The following is a 21,647-nucleotide window of genomic DNA, read 5'->3' as shown; positions in this document are numbered from 1 at the left end:
GTCTGTTGTATATGGGAGCATCAATACTTTCAAAAAATGTTTGTATTCACTTATTTGCAAAATAGTTCTTATGAATCTTGATTACTTTCATCATTGCATAATTTGATTAGCTGGAGAGCTGAGGAGAAGTTTATCAAGATAACAATAAGTGGCAGAGAATGGATTTGAACTCGTGTCCTTTGACTCCAGATTTTGTGTTCTTCCCTCTAGCATTTCATCATTTTGTTTCCTTTACCCCAATCCAATCACAATGTGAGGTATATTAGTAGTCAAATGACTAACAGAAAATATTTCCCCTTCCACTCTTTTTTGTATAAGTCCTCAGCCTAGTTGATTTCAACATTTCTATTCCCAAACTGGATATGTTTTGACAGTTTCATTTCAGTACAACTGAGTAACTTTAAACTGAAGATTCCCCCTGGAAAATAACTCTTTTGTAGCTTTTAACAAATATGGTTTTGAAATTCATCTTAGAAATTAGAATTGTTTAGGCAAAATAAAGGGGAGGTCTAATTTCCTCCATTAATGCTAAACTAAAGAGAATATCTGTTGCAAGTACAGAATAGTGAGTTTATTTTATCATTCAATAATTCATAACCTATGTCATGAACCTAATTTAAAGAATCTGATAAGTGAGCTCTAAAATGAGTACTTCTTTGAAAAATGGAGTACAAAATGAATAAAGCATGAGTGAAAACTTTGGAGGCTTCTTTTTCCAGAAGCACAATGGACCTGTGAAAGGTGGAAAAGTCATTGTCAGTGTGCCAGTCAGCCTACCATAAAGAATTTTGTGATGATGCAGATGATGGGGGTACATAAGAGAGGGGGTCAGGTGAAAGGGGTTTTACGGAATTTTTTTCTATTAAAAGATTTGCTAGTAGGTGTCTATATTGTCCTTATGAGCTATGTTAAGAAGTAAGGAGAATTGGCGTTTTATTTTATTCTTTGGAAGACAGTAAGGTTTTTTTTTTTATCTAAATATATTCTGAACTTGAATACTATATTTTTACAACGCAAAGTCTTTTGGAGTTATATTTTTGTAATGGAGGAAATCAACCCCTATCGAAATGGGGGTTTGACGCTTTGGTGTTTAAAAGAAAAGCTCAGAGTGCCTTTTTTCCTCATGTACTTCATAAGAGTTTTGTAAAGAATTGGCATCTTCCTGGTGTATTGAAGCTTCCCAGTTACTCAGTGAGTCACAAAAAGAAATAATAATTTTAAGACCACAAGAACATTTCCTGAGGGGCAGCTGCTTATTATGATTCTTTCTTTTAAGTAGTCATTCTGGTTTTAGTGGCAATATTTTTCTCCTTGGGGTGGAGCCAAGATGGCAGAGTAACAGCACTGACTTTCTAGAGTGCTCCCACCAAGTCCAACTAAATATCTGTAAAAAAAAAAACAAAAACGTGGCTGTAAACAAATTCTGGAGCTGCAGAACCCATAGAATGATGGAGTGAAGTATATCTCCAGCCCAACACAGTCTGGAAGGTTGCCAGGAAGTGTCTCTCATGTCACACTGGGAGCAGAGCTCAATCTAGCATGGGCCATGGGGGCTCAGACAGGATCTGAAAAGGTCTTGGGGAGAACGAATGTCTCGCGCCTGTGACAGTTTCCAGACTTCAGGACTCTGAAATGCTGAGGACAAATTGAAAGGTCAGTGGAAAAAGCCTGTGGAACCAGTGTGGTAGAGTGGAGTGGTCAGGTCCTAATCCCAGGGCAGCGGAGCATGAAAGGGGTGGAAGAAACCATGGCAGCCACTATCTCTGGAGCTCTGGGTCCACGGATTGGGGGGCAGGGATAGAGTGGCTGAGAAGACATCCCCACCCCTACCAGAAGCAGTGAACTGCCTTGACAAAGAGCTCAAAAATCAAGTAAATGACTAGGGAAGTGAGCAAAAATCCAAAAAAGAATTAGACCAAGGAATCTTACTTTGGTAACAAGGAAGACTAAAGCATGCAAAGAGAAGAAAATAAAGTCAAATCTCCTCCATTCAAAGCCTCCAAGAAAAATTACAATTGGTCACAAGCTATGGAAGAGCTCAAAAAGGATTTTGAAAATCAAGTAAGGGAAGTAGAGCAAAAATTGGGAAGAGAAATGAGAACGGTGGAAGAAACTCATGAAAATACTGTCAGCTGCTTACTACAGGAGACCCAGAAAAATGCTGAAAAGAATAACACTTTAAAAAATAAACTAACCCAAATGGCAAAAGAGATCCAAAAACCTAATGAGGAGAAAAATGCCCTAAAAAGCAGAATTAGCCAGATGGAAAAGGATATCTAAAATCTCAATGAAGAAAATAATTCCTTAAAAATTGAGCAGATGGAAGCTAATAACATTATGAAAAATCAAAAAATTATGAAACAAAACCAAGGAATGAAAAGATAGTAGACAATGTGAAATATCTCATTGGAAAAACAATTGCCATGGAAAATAGATCCAGGAGAGACAATGTAAAAGTTATGGTACTACATAAAAGTCATGATAAAAAAGGGGCCTAGACATTATCTTTAAAGAAATTATCAAGAAAAACTGCCCTGATGTTATAGAACCAGAGGGTAAAACAAATATTGAAAGAATTCACAGATCACCTCCTGAGATTTCAAAAGGTAAACTCCTAGGAATATTGTAGCTAAATTCCTGAGTTTCCAGGTCAATGAGAAAATATTGCAAGCAGTCAGAAAGAAGCAATTGTAGTATTGTGGAAATTCAATCAGGATAACACAAGATCTATCAGCTTCTACATTAAGGGATTGGAGGGCTTGGAATATGCTATTTCAGAAGTCAAAGGAACTAGGACTAAAACCAAGAATCACCCATCCAGCAAAACTGAGTATAATACTTCAGGGGAAAATACTGTCATTCAATGAAATAGAGGACTTTCAGCATTATTGATGAAAAGACCAGAAGCTGAATAGAAAATTTAACTTTGAAACGCAAGAATCAAGAGAAGCATGAAAAGGTAAACAAGAAAGAACAATCATAAGGGACTTACTAAAGTTGAACTGTTTACATTCCTGTATGGAAAGATCCTGTATGGAAAGATTATGTTTATAACTCTTGAGACTTTTCTCAATATTTGGGTACTTGGTGGGATTATATACATATAGGTCACCGGGTGAGTTGAAAAGGAAGGATGATATCTCAAAAATAAAATTCAGGGATGAGAAAAGAATATACTGGGAGAAGAAAGGAGGAAATAAAATGGGGTAAATTATCTCTCATAAAGGAGGCGCAAAAAACATTTTTCAATGGAGGGGGAAAAGAAGGAAATGAAAGATAAAAAGTGAAACTTACTCTCTTCACGTTTAACTTAAGGAGAGAATAATGTGCACACATAAATTGGTATGAAAATCTATCTTACACTACAGGAATTTAGGGGAGAAAGTGATAAGTGGGACGTGGGGTGGTGATAGAAGGGAGAGGAAATAGGAAGACGGTGTAATTAGAAGTAAACAATTTTGGTGAGAGACAAGGTCAAAAGAGAGCAAACCATAAATGGAGGGACAGGATATGATGAAAGGAAATACAGTGTTAGTCTTTTACAACATGACTTTTATGGAAATCTTTTGCATAACTACACATATGTAAGCTATATTGAATTGCTTGCCTTCTCAGTGGGCATGGGTGGGGAGGGAGGAAGGGAGAGAAGTTGAAACTCAAAGTTTTAAAAACGATTGTTAAAAATTGTTTTTACATCAACTGGGAAATACGAAACTAAGGTAATGGGGGTATAGAAATCTATCTTGCCCACCAAGAAAATATAGGATATAGGGATAAGAGAAGCGAGGGGTGTGATTTAAAGGAGAGCAGATTGGGTAAAGGGGTAATCCCAATGGACAGTGTCTACGGGAGGGGGAGGGAAGAGATGAAGAGAAAATTAGGAACTCAAAATCTTGTGGAAATGAATGTTGAAAAGTGTAAACAAAGAAATAAGTGAATGAATGAAAAAAAGTATTTTTTCTCTTTGGAGAGAAAAATAAATTCAACTACTGATTTCAACTTTCAATATCATCTAGACAATCTTTTTTTTAAGTATTAATAAAGTGTTATGTTCCACTGAAAAATTTCTGTGTATAGATTTAAAATTGAATAATTATTCTGTCACTGGGGGTGGGGCAGCCAGAGTTTTCTTTGTATTTAAAATCCATCTGCAGGTAACTGAGTTTGGCTTCCATGTTTTGTTTCTGTTTTTTTAACTTCAGGAATTTGGAACTAGATTGGAAGTTGATGTGGCACCATCCAATTACCTCATCATGGAATATTGTGCTGGCATTTGAAAAGAAATTATTTGCTCAAAAGTAAATATTTTTTATTGAATTTTTAGGATAAACAAGCTTAGTGTGAAATACAAAGATATTCAGCTACCAGATAAACATAAATCTGCAATGACTGACTCTTCTAAATTGATGGCATCTAAAGCAATATTTTGCCTTGGAATTAATAGACACTCAGTAAGCTTGCTAACCACTGGGTATAAAACAATACCATGACAGGCTGTAAAAATACAATCAGGGAATTGTTAATTCCCCATGTGAAATCAGAATCTCATTTACCTGAGTGTTTTTAAAAACAAACATTTATTCATTGCAGTCATGCAATAACTATTATCAGGGTCCATGCTGAATAACAGCTGCCTGGGTAAATAAAAAAGCATTATATTTTAATTAGATTATGAAAAATGATACTCAAACTTCTCTTTTGTAAATTGGGATATCTTCAAAGTGTAGTTTTAGAAAAAATGTCCAACAGAATAATCATACTTTAGAAGGCAGTGGGTGGGGTTAATGGGAATACTAATACCATAACCAGCTTGAAATCACCTTATTTGTCCCTTGGTTCAGTGAATTAGATGAATCATGAAAATTAATGTTTATTTAAATTGTTTGAGTCAAATATTTATTGCCCTTTATTTCACTAAATTATGCTTTGATTGGAGCAGTGGTTCTTGAAATGTGTCCAGTGATTTTAAAAAAATGATATATTTCTGTATAATTGGTTTCTTTTTTTTACAATCTTCTGTATTTTATGTTATGTATTTAAAATTAGGTTCCATAGTGTTCATTAGAAGTCAAAGTGGTCCATGACACAAAATGTGCTAGATGCACCTGAACCAGATAAACAGTGGGAGAGGGGAGATATAAAATGATAGCAATAACCTGATATATGCTCTTACAAGTGTGTTTCTTCCTGTGATGTAATTTGCAGCCTGTCTTTGCCTGATATTTGATGCTTGACCATGTCTTCCAAAATGATCATAATAGGGGTTCCTAGGGAGTCTTCTTCCTTTTTTTCTCATATGATGATCCAGGTAGTGGTAAGTGGATAGAACATTGGGCTTGACATCAAGAAGATCTGAGTTCAAATCAAATCTGAAGCACTTTCTATATGTACTACTGAGAAAGTCACTTAACTTGTGCTACCTCAGTTTCCTCAATGGTAAAATGGGGACAACGATAGGACCTTTTTCCCAGAGTTGTTTTGAAAATTAACTGTGATAGTATTTGCCAAAAAAAAAAAAATTCGAAAATTGAAGGGCAAAAAGGAGATGCTTAATAAATTCTTATTTCTTCCTTCATGAGGATAATAGTGAGGCACACAAGATATTGAGGATTTACTCTTCATTGTAACGACGGGAACAGCCCACCTTGTTTTTCACTCATGCAGTTATTTGATATTGTCCCTTACACCATAGTTTCTTTAGAATTCTCTGTTTGTAATGTGTGGCAGCCTGATCACACCCACCTTCTATGTCTTCATTGTGTTTTTCTTGTATCTCAATATCATATCATTTTAGCATCTTCCTTGGAGGACCTCTTCTACTTAACTGAAATATCACTGTCTGGACCAGGTTAGAGCTCCACAAAACATGACTCCAATCCTCTAGGGAGTTGATTCACTTAGATTTGAATGCTCCTCCTTGGAACTCATCTGTCTTGATTAGTGGGTACAAACTCAGCCATTCATCCAGATATTCATCGAGAACACATGACCATTTTCCTTGGCACCATGAATATGACCTCCTCCAAACCTGTCCTACTATTCTTCCTGAAGGTACAGTAATCAAATCAGTATTTGTATTGTATCTGAAAAGGGCATAACAACCTGGTCCTTCATGAAATAATGTGGCGTATATAGTATACATACTACATATATTTGTGTGTGTGTGTGTGTGTGTGTGTATAGTATATATAGTAGCATATATTTAGTATAATACATATATATATATATATATATATGCATCTCCAGTCAGTAGTACAGATGAAATTATGTTTCTCACTGACAATATGATCTACTATTTACCACCACAGAATCTGGGCTCTAATGTTCTTCTTTCTCCATCTAAAGAAGTAAATGGTTCCAAAGATTCACAATGAAGCATCCTTCTTCCTTCATACAATGATTTTTACTTGCTTTGTAGGCCCTCAATATGATTCATGTTATATTCCCTCTCACATTCCAGTACTGGAGTTATAATCAAAGTAAGCCTGAGCCATAATATGCCATAGGCTCTCAATGGTTCTTATAAATTATGGAGTAATTACTGACTGGGAACAAAAACCTAGATGAATGTCTCTGCATAATTTCTGGAATGGTTTTCCTAATCACACAAACACGCACGTACACACACAACCAGACAGTGGAAAATTTCAGTGGGCCCATTTTTTAATGTACTGAGAGTTACAACAAATGAAAAGAAATTATATATTTAAACCTAGTCAGTGCTAAGTACCAGTGCTGCCACTCTATTTTGAGGAAGAGAGATTATAAGGCTATGAAGAAAGGAAAGAATTGCTAACTGTGGAAAAGAAGCACTGTTAGAAGACATTTAATAAAGCTGATTTTCAAGAAAATTATGTAGAAGGTCCTTGCACAGTTGGCAATTACACTTGAATAGTTTTGTTTAACATATAACTAAACATTTTCTATGTGAAGTTAGTCAAACTAAAGATAATTTGATGAGCTTATGATAAATATGTGAATGGATTAGAAAAAGGCCTTCCTCTTGCACTTGGAAATACAATTCAAACAAGCAATCTGACACCTCCCTTCCTTGGTCTCTCTCTTTCCCCTCCGTCACTTCCTTCCTTCTCTCCCTCCCTCCCTCCTTCCTTCGTTCCTTCCTTCCTTTCTTCTTCCAACATAGGATAACAATAATATTTTGATACACATTTTGATGCAGCCCAGGGATTCTGCAATGTTGTGGCAGTATAGATAACTACAAATTCTCGTTATGCTCTAGTATTGGCATCTCTAGTTGCTTTTTATTATAATCTTAAAGTGAGAAAAGGTAGCAAATCTGAAATTATTATCTTGTGTTGCTCCAAACTGCTCCTTCAGTCCTTCAATGCAAATTTCTCCGCACATTGATGTTCTGGAGATATCTCTTTGGCTTAATGCATTGCTATCTCTCCACAGGCTCTGTTTACTTGAGCTTACTGACATATTTTGAATCTCTTACTCAATATCCTTCCTGTACAAAAACCGAAATATTCTGACTAAAGCTCAAAATAAATCTTTGTGATAGTAATTTTGGAAGAAAGAAGCAGATTGAAATGCCCCAAAATAAAATGTTTATTCTGTGTAACTCTGTCCCCATGGAGAAATGCCATGTAGGTGAGAAAGCATATATTTATTCATTGAATGTGATCATAGAGTAACCAAAGAAGCAAAAGAAAAATAAACGAATTTTGTTTTCAATTAATGTCAATAGCACATGCTATTGTACATGTGTGTATGTATTAATGTATGTGTATTGTGTGTGTATAATCTAACAGAAATATAATATTTTTACTCTTAAAGGACAGTGATAGTGATATAAAGATGGGTAGAAATAAATTATGGAAACCAACCTCTCAATCACAACTTCTTAGCAAAAATCAATTCCTTATATTTTACCTCAAAGTTCCCATTTTCCACTTGCTCCCATATAGGTTGTCAATGATATATTTCTCAAAATGTTTTTAGGTTGTGGCTTGCCATACTCATAATTCTCAAAAATAGCCCTTCTCAGATGTAGGTATTTGGAGGATTTTCATAATCTCTGTATCAATAATTGTTTTTAAAATCAGCATCAATGTATATATATGTTTGCCATTTATAATTCAAAATCTGCTACATTCATAAATATGTATGTAGGCAGAGAGAGGAGGGGGGTGTTTAATTGATTTAGGTAATTCTCAGGTGAAAAGTCCTCCTTTAACAATGTTACTGAAAGGTTGGGTGACTTGCCCAGAACACCAGCCAAAAGGTTTCAGAAGTGGACCTTCAGTCTAAGTCTTCACAGCTAGTATTTTGTCCTCAGAATTCTATCCACTATTTCATGACTGCCTTTACATTAAAAAAATGTAAAATCACATTGTCAAATTGATTCTCTGTGAAAGAAGAAAATTTATTACCTCTAAATTCACTGATTAATTAACTTAGGATCATACACAATCCAATATTTTTTAATCCATTCAGTGGCGGATGAATATCATCAAATTCATTAATCATTGAGTTTGTTACCAGAAAGTAATTAGGTCAATGACCTCTCTGTTGTTTTCAAATATTGTAACAGTATTTTCATTTTTAGAATAGAATAGTTAATCGCTGTCATTTAAGGGTAATACATTCCCTTATTTTTGCATAAGCCCAAAATTCCAGTAGTGCATTATTAATCGTGTCATCAGTGATTTTATGCTAACTACTGATTCACAGCAAAATGTACTTACCACCACTCACACCTGAAAAACTTTCACAGAGTTGATTTTCAAAGATAATCTATCGTCCACATTGTTTTGCTTTGCATTGTTTTGATTTATTTTATTTGATCTGTAATCTAACCACCATAGCAAAGTCACAAAGAAAACTTTTTCACTGGTGATGATTAGCATATCACCTAGAACTTCTGCTTTTAGAGATTTGCTTGGGTCACTGAACATTTAAGTGATTTGTCCGTTGCCATAATGTTAGTATGCATTAAAGATAGGACTTGATTCAATAGCTGGCATGATACACAATATCCTACGTTATGTGAAATTACTTTTTAATAATTAATCACATGGCTAAGATAAGAATAGGGTTCTTCTTTTCAATGCCCTATCAGTCATCAAGGGCTTCCTAATCCTTAGAGTCATGTCTAACAAAAAGAGCATAGTTTTGGCTTAGGACACCAATATCTGGATGGGGGATTATTTTCCTTTCACTGCTTACTATCATGTAACTGAGTCATGATCTTTTAGTTATACATGTGACATGTATAACTGTCTTCTGTCTTCTACCACATCCATTTTCATGTCACTATACTCAGGTAAAGGTCACTCCCTTTCAACTCCACTTTATTTTTGATAATATATTTATTTTCAATTTTTAGCATTCACTTTCACAAGCATTTGAATTCTGAATATTCTCCTCATCTCTCCCATTCCCATCCCAACTACCATTTTCCCCAATCTGTCCTCTATTCTGTCACCCCCTTCTGCCATCCATCCCCCCTAACTTTCCTATAGGGTCAGATAGATTTATATACCCCATTGCCTGTAACTTATTTCAAAGTTGCATGCAAAAACAATTTTAATATTAATTTTTAATGCTTTGAGTTCCACATTCTCTCCCTTCCTCCCTCACCACCTGCCCTCATTGAGAAAACAAGCGATAAGTCATATGTGTGTAGTCATGCAAAACACTTGCAAAACAGTCATCTTCAGAAAGGCTAACCACATTTCCCTCTATCCTATCCTGCCCAACATTTAATTCAATCTCTCTCTTCACCTGTCCTTCTTCTGATTACCTCTAATTCCAATCTGCCATCCCTTCCATTGTCCTCCTTTTCCTATCCTCTTCTCCCCTGCTTTCCTGCAGGGAAAGATAGATTTCCATATCCAATTGAATGTGTGTTATTCCCTCCTTAAGTCAAATCTGATGAGAGTAAGACTTCTTTTGCCAATTGGATCAGTCTATTTTTAAAGATCTATTTTCAAAGTCCATTTTCTTCAGCATTTTGAGATCTCCTTTAGCAAGCGATTGACTCATTTTTTCATGATTTTTTTGCATCACACTCATTTCTCTTCCCAATTTTTACTCGACTTTTCTTACTTGATTTTCGAAATCCATTTTGAGCTCTCCCATGTTCTGAGGTAATTTCATATTTTTCTTGAAGGCTTTGGAAGTAGGAGTTTTGGACTTGCTGTCTTCCTGTCGTGAAATGCTTTAATATTTTTCTGGCTGTATGCTTTGATCTTTGCCATCATAAGAAAATACATTTTCACCAAGAAAGTAATCTTGTATATTGGTTTAGGGGCAGAACCAAGATGAGGGAAGGAAAGCAGGGATGAACCTGAGCTTCTACAGAAACTCCTTCAGATACTTCTAAAAAGTGAATTTTAAAAAAAATTTAAAGTGGCAGAATACCCTAGGATACAGAGTGTGGCAGATGTCCACCTCAGGACAGCCCAGAAGGTCTACAGGAAGAATCCGTTACACAGGAATGGGAAAGCACAAACAGTGCAGGCTACACCAGCACAGACTCAGAGATAGTGGAGTAGGAACAGCTTCAGGTGGATTAAATCAGAAGCGGCAGTGCAGATTCTCAAACCTCTAAGCATATGGTGGGAGTTCAGCATAAGTGGGTGAGAAAGAATCAGAAGGCCTGCGGTAGCAGCACCAGCCACTCCTGAGGCTATCAGCCCATAGACTAAATGTTGGAAAGTCACCTACTTGAAATTCTAGGAGCCAAGATTGTGAAGTAAACTGTAAGTGCTCTCACTTTTCTGTGCCAATCTTGAAAACCCTAGAGAATATTTCCTCAGGAAAAATCCTGAAATAGTGAAGTCAAAAGAAGAGGTAAAGTGTTTTTTAGCTTGGAAGGCCAGGGAGATCAATGGGAAGAACACTTCCCACTGTGACACACTAGGACCAGATCAGGACCAAAGGCATCCCAACAACCTTCAACTCAGCAAAGCAGATGGGGATCCTAAGCCCCAGGATGTGTGTAGGTGGTAGAGAGGTAAACACTAACACCTGAAACACAGATGTGACTTAGCACAGCCAGGTTATTTGGGCAGACATAAGCTGAGATGGGGGTTCACCAGTGGCTGAATCTGCCTGTGCTCTAGCTCAGCCCTAGGGGAGGAAAAGACCTCCTGTGGACAGGCTATCCCTCCCTCACACCTCAAACCCTGAACTTCAGTGGAGCCCCAGGAAAAATTAGAAAGACTTCACTTGACCTCAGCCTAGGCAAAAACCAGTCAGCTCAGCACCCGGTAAGTTGCAGCATTATACAACTTCTAGCTGAAATAATCAGAGGGCACAACACCAAAATTCAGTAAAGAGGTCTCAAGTTTTCCGCATAAAGAGTGTGGGACAGAGTCCCCTATGCTCCATCAGCAGAAATCAGCTTTAAAAGATAGGAAAAAGGCAATCACCATGAGCAAGAAGCAAGTCAGAAAAGCAAAGACCATAAAATCTTACTGAGGAAAGGCAACATCAACATATAGATTCAGAAGAGGACAGCATTGACAATATGCCCATATCTGAAACCTTAAATTTGAAAAGGGAGTGGTCTCACGTCAAAAAAGCATTTTTGGGAGAGAGCAAGAAGGATTTTAAAAGTCAAATTGGTGAGGTAGAAGAAAAATTGACCAATGATGTTAAAAATACATTGATTAAAAAAAAATTCACTGAAGAGAATAGTACTTTAAAAAGTAAAATTGGCCACGTGGATAAGGAAGTGCAAAACCCAACTTGAAAAATTGGACAAATGGAAAATGGGGCACAATAGGTAACTGAATAAAGCAATTTGTTAAAAATTACAATTGGATAAGTAGAAACTAATGACTCTATGATACATCAAGAATCAGTTAAACAAAATCTAAATAGTAAATAATAAATAATAAAATGTAAGAAGTATCATTTAAAAAAACCAATAACTCACCTGGAAAATAGATCCAGGAGAGAATTTCTGGTCTACCAGAATACCATGATAAAAAACACTGAGCCTGGACAATATCTTCCGAGAAATCATCAAGGAAAACTGCCCTTAGCTCCTAAATCCAGAGGGCAAAATAGTTATCAAAAGAAACTCATGAATACCGCCTGAAAGATATCCCAAATTAAAAACTTCAAGGAATATTATTGACAAATTTCAGAACTATCAGGTCAAGGATAAAATACATCAAACAACCAGAAAGAAACAACTCAACTTATAAGGAACTACAGTCAGGATTACACAGGACCTTGAAGTTTGTACATTAAAACATCGGAGTGAAAATATGGTGGAAAAAAAACACGGACTTACAACCAGAGGAAATCTAAAGCATACAACTGAAGAATGGGAGCAAAGTCAAGGTTCCTACATCCACAGCTTCTAAAAAACATGAATTGTTCTCGTCATGGAAAATGTCAAAAAGGATTTTGAAAATCAAATAATAGAAGTAGAGGAAAAATTGGGAAGAGAAATGAGAGTAATGCAAGAACATTATGAAAAAGGAGTCAACTTGCTAAAAGAGACACAAAAAGATGCTGAAGAATGCCTTTAAACTAATCTAAATGGTAAAAGAGGTCCAAAAGTCCAATGAGGAGAAAAATGCTTTCAAAAGCAGAATTGGACAAGTGGAAAAAAAGGTCTAAAAGCTCACTGAAGAAAATGGTTCTTTACAATTTACAATGGAACAGATGGAAGTAATAACTTTATGAGAAATAAAAAAATTATAAAACAAAAACAAAAGAACGAAAAAATAACAGGCAGCATGAAATATCTCATTGGAAAAGCAATTGACCTGGAAAATTGCTCCAGGAGAGATAATTTTAAAATTTTTGATTAACCTGAAAACCATGATCAAAAAAGAGGCTTGATATAATTTTCCAAGAAATAATCAAGGAAAACTGTTGTGGTATTCTAGAACTAAAGGGTAAAACAGAAATGGAAAGAATTCATTGATCACCTGCATAGCTCCCAAGTTTAGGAGAAAATATTACAAACAATAAGAAAGAAGCAATTCAAGCATTGTGGAATTATAATCAGAATAATACAACATTTTGCAGGTTTTACATTAAGGGATCATTTGAAAGGCTTAGAATATGATATTCCAGAGGTCGAAGGAGGTAGGATTAAAACTAAGAATCACCTACCCAGCAAAACCGAGTACAACACATCAAGGGAAATAATTATCAATCAATGATATAGAGGACTTTCAAATATTCTTTTTTTTTTGTCATGTTAACAAGCATTTATAAAGTGCCTACTGTGTTCCAGGCACTGTGCTAACCACTGGGGAATACAAATAAAGGTTAAAAGAGAGTATCTACTCTCAAAGAGCTTACATTCCAATGGGAGAGACAACATTCCAACAACTACAAATAAGGAAACTATACACAAGATAAATTGAAGGTAATCAACAGAGAGATGATACTAAAAATAAGAGGTAAAAATAAGGGCATTGGAATAAATTTGATATATTTAGATCTGTATTTCAGGAATGTCAATACAGAGAATTGATTTAAGAGGGGAGAAATTAGGGCACCCAAGGCAAGAAATGATGGAGGCTTGAATGAGAGTAGTGGCTGTGTGAGAAGAGAAAAGGGAACAGATGTGAATAATAGTGAAAAGATATAAACAACAACTAACAATTGATTAATATACGTGGGAGTATTGAGGGAGAAGTAAAAAACATAGGTGGCTCTGAGTTTGTAAATATGGATGACTGGAAGGATGGTAGTTCTTTTAACAGAAACAGGAAAATTGGGGTGAGAGATGATTAGAACAGCTATGAATTAAGATTGATTGGAAGAAGGAGATATTGAGGTGAGAGAGACCAATTAAAATACTATGCAATTAGTGTAAGTGACTTATGATTAGGGTCTAAACTACGGTGGTAGCAATCAGAATGGAAAAAAGAGGAATGAATGTGGTGAGGACAGAAATGATACACTTGGCATTTGTTGTATGCATCAATGGAGGAGGATCAATTAAAGATGATGTCAAGATTTCTAGCTTGGATGACCACAAGAATGGTGGTACGATTTAAACAGAAAGGAAGAGTCAGAGGCAGGTTTTGAAGGGGAGGAAGGATTAGCTTAACTTGAAACACTGAAGTTGGGATATCAGGATTGGACTTCTATATATCCAGGAGACTGTGGATGAGGTAGGGTTAGAGCTTTTTTTTTTTTTTTTTTTTTTTTTGGGTGGCTCTGAACTTTTTTCCTCTTTATTTATTTATTTATTTTTGTTTTCACATGAATGTCAAAAACTAAAAATAAATAGACTAAAAGTAAATAAATAGATCAGAGGGATTAGAATATAAAATTCTGTAAAGCAAAGGAGCTTGGACCAAAACAAAGGAACAATTAATCAGCAAAATTGACCATGATCTTTAGTGCAAGGGATGGACACTCAGTGATAAAAGGGATTTCCAGACCTTCCTGATAAAAAGGTTAGAGTTCAATAGCAAATTTGATCTTCAAATATAAGACTCAAGAGAGAGATGGAAAGCTAAACAGGAAAAAATAAAAACAAAATTGTTATCCAGTATGGGCAAAGCATTTACATCCCAAATTGGGAGGATGATACTTGTTAATCTTGAGAATTGCATATGTATTATGACATTTATGGGGATATATATTGAGAGAGTACATGTAAAATAACTGAAGTGAGTATAAAAATATACAGGGGAGAAGGGATTGTAACAGGAGAAAAGTAAAGAAGGAGGCAGAAAAAGGAGAAAAAAGGAAGAGAACAAAGACATAGTAGGGGAGAAAAAAGGAAGGAGATGAGCATTGTATGAGCTTCACTCTCGTTAGATATGGTTTAAGGATGGAAAAGCATACTCAGTTAAGCATAAAAATCAAACTTGCACTATAGACTCTAGGAGATGAAAGGGAAAAAAAGAGTGATTAGAATGGAAGGAAGAAGTAGATAGGGAAAAGGGAGGGAGGCTGACAAAAGGGAGGGAAGATTGAGGGAAGCAGAGGTCAAAAATAAAACTCTGCAGGAAGGGAAGGGAGAAAGGAGAAGCAAAAGCCTAAACGGGGCAGGGGACAGGATGGAGATAAAGACGCTAATAGTAATTATAACTGTGAATGGGATAAACTTTAGCATAAAATGGAGGCAGAAAGCAGAATGATTTAAAATACATATATAATATATTATTTACAAGAAATGCATTTGAAACAGGGCGATATATACAGGGCAAAGGTAAAAGATTGGAGCAGAATATATTATAATTCACCTAATGTAAAAAAACAGAGATAGCAATCCTAATCTCAAAGAAAACAAAAGCAGAAATAGATCTCATCAAAAGAGATAAAGAAGGAAAGTATTTCCTGCTAAGAGACACAATTGAAAATGAAATAATAACATTTTAAAATATTCATCCATCAAGTTGTACAGCATCCAAATTCTTGGAGAAGTTAAGGGACTTACAGGAAGAAACAGAAAGCAAAACTATGTTAGTGGGAGACCTCAGTGTTCTCCTCTTTGAACTTGATAAATCTAACCTAAAATAAACAAGAAGGAAGTTAAGGAGGTGAATAGAATTCTGGAGAAGTTAGATATGACAGACCTCTGGAGAAGGTTGAACGAGAACAGAAAGGAATATATTTTTTTCTTAGAGGTATCCAACAAATACACAAACACTAACCATGTACTAGGCAATAAAAACATTACAATCCAATGCCTAAAGGCAGAGGTAGTCAATGCATGCCTTTCAGATCAAGATGCAATAAAAATTATTTGTAATAAAGGTCCATGGAAAGACAGACCAACAATTAATTGGAAACTAAATAATCTAAGCCTAAGGAATGAGTAGGTCAATCAACAAATCAGAAAAAGTCAATAACTTCATTCTAGAGAATGACAATAATGAGACAATCTACCAAAATTTATGCAGCAAAAGCAGTTCTTAAGGGGAGTTTTATATTTCGAATGCTTACATGAGCAAAATAGAGAAAGAGGAGATCAATGAATTGGGTATACAACTGAAAAAAATTAGGAAAAAAATTGAAAATCCTTAATTATATACTAAATGAGACATGCAGAAAACCAAATGACAGGTTAAGAAAACTGAAATTTAGAAAACTATTGAATAAAATTGATAGCTGTTTTTATGGGAAAAAAGTCAATAGGATTGATAAATCTTTGGTCAATTTGATTTTTTAAAAAAGACAGAAAACCAAATTACTATTATCAAAAATGAAAAAGGTGAACTCACCCCCAATGAAGAGGATATTAAAACAGTAATTAGAAATTACTTTGCACATTAAACTGATAATCCAGGTGAAGTCGATTAATATTCATGAAAGTTTAAATTGTCCAGATTAACAGAAAAGGATGTAAAATACTTGAATAACCACATTTCAATAAAGAAATTGAACAAGTTTTCAATGAACTCCTTAGCAAAAAAAAAAAAAAAAAAATCTCAAGGGCCTGATGGATTTGTGAGTAAATTCTATCAAACAATTAAAGAACAGTTAATTTCAGTACTATGTAGACAATTGGGGAAAATTGGTGAAGAAAGAGTCCTACCCAATTCTTTTTATGACACAAATATGCTTCTAATAGCTAAACAAAGAAGAGCCAAAACACAGAAAGAGAATAATAGACCAATATCCCTAATGAATATAGATTCAAAAATTTTAATTCAGATATTAGCAGAAAGAATACTGCAACTTATCATGAGAATAATACATTTTGACCATGTAGGACTTATACCCAGAATAGTGGACTGGTTCAGTCTTAGGAAAACTATTGACCTAATTAATCATATCAACAACAAATCTAACAGAAATCATGTGATTATCTCAATAAAAACAAAAAAAGCTTTTGGCAATGTACAGCACTAATTCCTATTGAAAATACTGGAAAGTACAGGAATTACTGAAGCCTTACTTAAAATAATAAGTAGTATCTATCTAAAACCACCAGCAAACATTACATAGAATGGGTATAAACTAGATCCATTTCCAATAAGATCAGGGGTGAAACAAGAATGTACAATATCACTACTGTTATTCAATATGGTACTAGAAATGCTGGTTTTAGCAGTAAGAGAAGAAAAAGGAATTGAAGAATTGGCAAAGAAAATAGTAAGCTGTCACTCTTTGCTGATGACATGATACTATACTTAGATAATTCAAGACAAGCTAGTAAAAAAAAAAAAATCCTTGAAATAATAAACAACAAATGATCGGAGGTGGAGCCAAGATGGCAGAGTAGAAAGATGCATATACTCTAGTATTTCCCCCACAGCCCACAAAATACCTCTAAAAAATGACTCTCAACAAATTCCAGAGCAGCAGAAGCCACAGAACAACAGAATAAAAGAGGTTTCCAGTCGAAAGTAACATGGAAGGCTGACAGGAAACGTCTATTTCACAAGACACTGAGCAGAGTGGTGCCCAGCACATAGCACCAGAAGGAACAGGACCTGAACAGACCTCTGGGGCAGAATTCCCAACAGGGAGGATCCAGATCCCTCAAACCATAAGCTCCAAAGGTGAGTGTGGGAGGGCATTTCCAGCTGGGCAAGAGGGGGAAAGTGTTCTCACAGCACCGGCCCCAGGTGGTGGCAGCAGCAACAGCAGCAGGTGACAGATGACTACGTGGAAGCAACCTGGGTCGATTGTCCAGGCAACTCAGCTTAAAGCCTCTGACAGAGTTGAGCAGCTGATCTGAACCTCAGCTCTCAGTTGCTGCCCCTCCCCTCCCAAAGCCCCTGGGGGAGTCGAGAAGCTGATCTGAATCTCACCCTTGAACACAGTACTGGGGAGAGGTTAGCTCAATTGGAAAAACAAGTTCGAAAAGCCAGTGAGGAGAAGAAAGCTTTAGAAAGCACAGTTATCCAAATGGAAAAGGAGGTTCAAAAGCTCACTGAACAAAATAGTTCTTTAAAAAAGAGAATCGAATTCAGGGAAGCTAATGAGTATGACATAAACCAAGCAGTTAGAAAACAAAACCAAAAGACTAAAAATATAGAATATAATGTGAAACATCACAGTGGAGAAACAACTGACCTGGAAAATAGATCCAGGACAGACAATGTAAAAATTATGGGACTACCTGAAAGCCATGATCAAAAAAAAGAGCTTAGACATTATATTTCATGAAATTATCAAGTAAAACTGCCCTGATATTCTAAAACCAGAGGGCAAAATAAATATTGAAAGAATCCACAGATCACCTCCTGAAAGAGACCCAAAAAGATAAACTCATATGACCAAATTTCAGAGTTCCCAGGTCAAGGAGAAAATATTGCAAGTAGCTAGATAGAAACAATTCGAGTATTGTGGAAATACAATTAGGATAATGCAGGATCTGGAAGCTCCAACATTAGGGGATGGTAGGGCTTGGAATAGAGTATTCCAGAAGTCAAAGGAACTGGGATTAAAATCAAGAATCACCTACTCAGAAAAACTGAGTATAACACTTCAAGGGAATAAATGGTCATTCAATGATATAGAGGACTTTCAAGCATACTTGATGAAAAGACCAGAAGTGAAGAGAAAATTTAGCTCTCAAATACAAGAATCAAGAGAAGTATGAAAAGGTAAACTGGAAAGAGAAATGGTAAAGGACTTTCTAAAGTTGAACTGTTTGCATTCCTACGTGGAGAGACAATATTTGTAAATCTTGAGACTTTTCTCAGTATTTGGGTAGGTGGAGGGATTACACGCACACACACACACACACACACACACACACACACACACACAGACTATACAGGTTGAGTTGAATCAGAAGAGATGATAGCCATAAAAAAGTAAAATAAAAATGAAGGGGTGAGAGAGGAAACTACTGGGTGGAGAAAGGGAGAAATGGAATGGTGGGGGCTATAACTCATAAAAGAGATAATAAAAATCTTGTTCAAAGGAGGAGAAAAGGGAGAAGGTGAGAGAGGGGACAAGTAAAGCTTGTCTTTAGGATTTAACGAGGGAATAACATGTTCACTAAATTTGGTATGAAAATCTATCTTACACTACAGGAAAGTAGGGGAAGAGAGGATAAGTGGGGTGGGGGGTCTCAGGGTATGGAAGAGCTCAAAAAAGATTTTGAAAATCAAGTAAGAGAAACAGAGGGAAATGGGGAAAACAAAAGAGAGAAATGCAAGAACATCATGAAAAATAAGTCAACATCTTGCAACTGCAACAAGAGACTCCTCAAAAACTACTGAAGAAAACATCACTTTCACAAACTGACTAGATCAAAAGATAAAAGAGGTCCAAAAAACCAATGAGAAGAAGAATGGCTTAAAAAACCAGAACTGGTCAAATGGAAAAGGGAGTTCAAGAACTCAGAAAAGAAAATTATTCCCTAAAAATTAGAGTGTAGCAAATGGAAGCTAATGACTTCATGAGAAATCAAGAAATTATAAGACAGAACCAAATCAATTAAAAAAAAATAGACCATATGAAATATCCCATTTGAAAGACAACTGACCAAGCAAATAGAATCAGGAGAGCGCATTTTAAAGATTATTGGCATACCTGAAAACCATGATCAAAAAGAGACTACATATCATCTTTGAAGAAGTTATCAAGAAAAACTGCCCCGATATTCTAAGAACGGAAGCTGAAATAGAAATTGAAAGAATCGACTAATCAACTCCTGAAAGAGATCCCGAAAGGAAAACTACCACGAATATTATAGCCAAATTCAAGTTCCCAGGTCAGGAAGAAAATATTCCAAATATCCAGATAGAAACAATTCTTGTTCTGTGAAAGCACAATCATGATATTGCAAAACTTAGCAGTTTCGACATTAAAGGATTGGAAGCATTGGAATATGATATTCTGGAGGTTAAAGAAGCTATGATTAAAACTAAGAATCATCTACTCAAAAAAACCGAGTGTAATTCATGAGGGGAAAAATGACATTTAATGATGGAGCTGAATTTAATGCATTCTGGAAAAAAGAGCAGAGCTAAATAGAAAAACTGACTTTCAAATATGTCTCAAGAGAAGTATGAAAAGGTAAATTTGAAAGAGAAATCATAAGGAATTAAGCATTAGGGTCAAACTGTTTTTATTCCTACATGGAAGGATAGCATTTGTAGTTCATGAGACCTTTCTCATTTTCAGGGTAGTTGGTGAGAATACACGTGAGTGTGTGTGTGTGTGTGTGTGTGTGTGTGTGTGTGTGTGTGTGTGTGTGTGTCTATGTGTGGTGAAGACACAGGTCAAGTTGAATATGAAGGTATGTTATATAAATAGCAAAATTAAGAGGTGTGAGAGTGGCAAGTACTGGGAGAAGGAGAAAGGGAAAGGCAACACTGGGTAAATAATCTTACATAAAGGAGGCAAGGAAAAGCTTTTACAGTGGAGGAGAAGAAGGAGGTGAAGGATAATGAGTGAACTTTACTTTTATAAGATTTAGTTTAAGGAAGGAATAATATGCACACTCAATTTGGTATGAAAATCTTTCTTACCTACAGAAAATACAGAAAGGGCATAAGAGAGGGAATGGTGATAGAAGGGAAAGCAATTTGGAAGAGCAGGAAATCAGAAGCACTTTTAGAAGGGACAAAGTGAAAATAGAAACTAGAATAAATAGGGGTTGGAATAGGATGGAGGAAAATAGTTAGTCTTTCACAACAAGACTTTTATAGAATTGTTTTGCATGATTTCACTTGTATAACCTATTTTAATTGCTTGCCTTCTCAATGGATATGGGAAGGTAGTTAGCGAGAGAACTGAGACTCACAGTTTTAAAAAGAATGCTAAAAATTTCTATTGCAGTTAATTCTGAAATATAATACTCAGGCAACATGGTATAGAAATCTATCTTTCCCTACAGGAAAGTAGAAGGAGAAGGGAATAAGATAAGGGGTGCTGATAAAAGGTAAGGCATTTGAGGGTAGGAATAATCAGAATCAAAACACTTTTGAGAAGGAACAGAGTGAAAGGAGAGAAAGAATAAAACAAATAGGTTTAGGGCTAATTGAATGGAGAAAAACAGAGTTAGTAATGGTAACCATGCAAGAAAATTGAAGAAAGTGTCTCTGTTAAAGACCTCATTTCTCTATCATACAGACATTTATGTCAATTATATTAAAAAAACTGGAACCATTCCCCAATTGATAAATGATCAAAATATATCATCAGAGTTCAGGTGAAGTAATCAAAGTATTTTATAGCCATATGAAAACAATTCCAACTCACTATTGATTGAATCAATGAAATTTAAAACATTTCTGAGGCACCACCTCATACCTATTTGATTACCTAATAGGACAGAAAAGGTAAATTACAAATGCTGTAGGAGATCTGGGAAAAAATGAGACATAAATGTACTGTTGGCGGAGTTATGAAGTGATTAAACCATTCTCTAGAGCAACTTGGAACTATGCCCAAAGGGCTATAAAACCATGCATATTCTTTGTTATAGCAATAATACTACCAGGTGTGTATCTCAAAAAATATTATTTTTTTTAAAAAAGGAAAACCACCCATATATGAAAAAATATTTGTAGAAGTTTTTTTTTTTTTTCTGGGGTAAAGAATTAGAAGTTGGCATAGTAAACTGTAAGTGCTTTTACCCTCTCCTTGTTGCCTCGAAGACCCAGAGAATATTGCTCCAGTGAAAATACTGGAAGAGCGGAACCAGCAGAAGAGGTAAATAGTGTATTATCTCTGAAATATAGGGAGACTACCAGGGAAGGGTGCCTCTTGCTGAGGCT

The sequence above is a fragment of the Notamacropus eugenii genome, chromosome 6 (genome assembly GCF_028372415.1).
Source record: "Notamacropus eugenii isolate mMacEug1 chromosome 6, mMacEug1.pri_v2, whole genome shotgun sequence".
Classification (NCBI taxonomy): Eukaryota; Metazoa; Chordata; class Mammalia; order Diprotodontia; family Macropodidae; genus Notamacropus; species Notamacropus eugenii.
The sequence above is the reverse complement of the archived record's forward strand: the minus strand, read 5'-3'. Positions refer to the sequence as shown.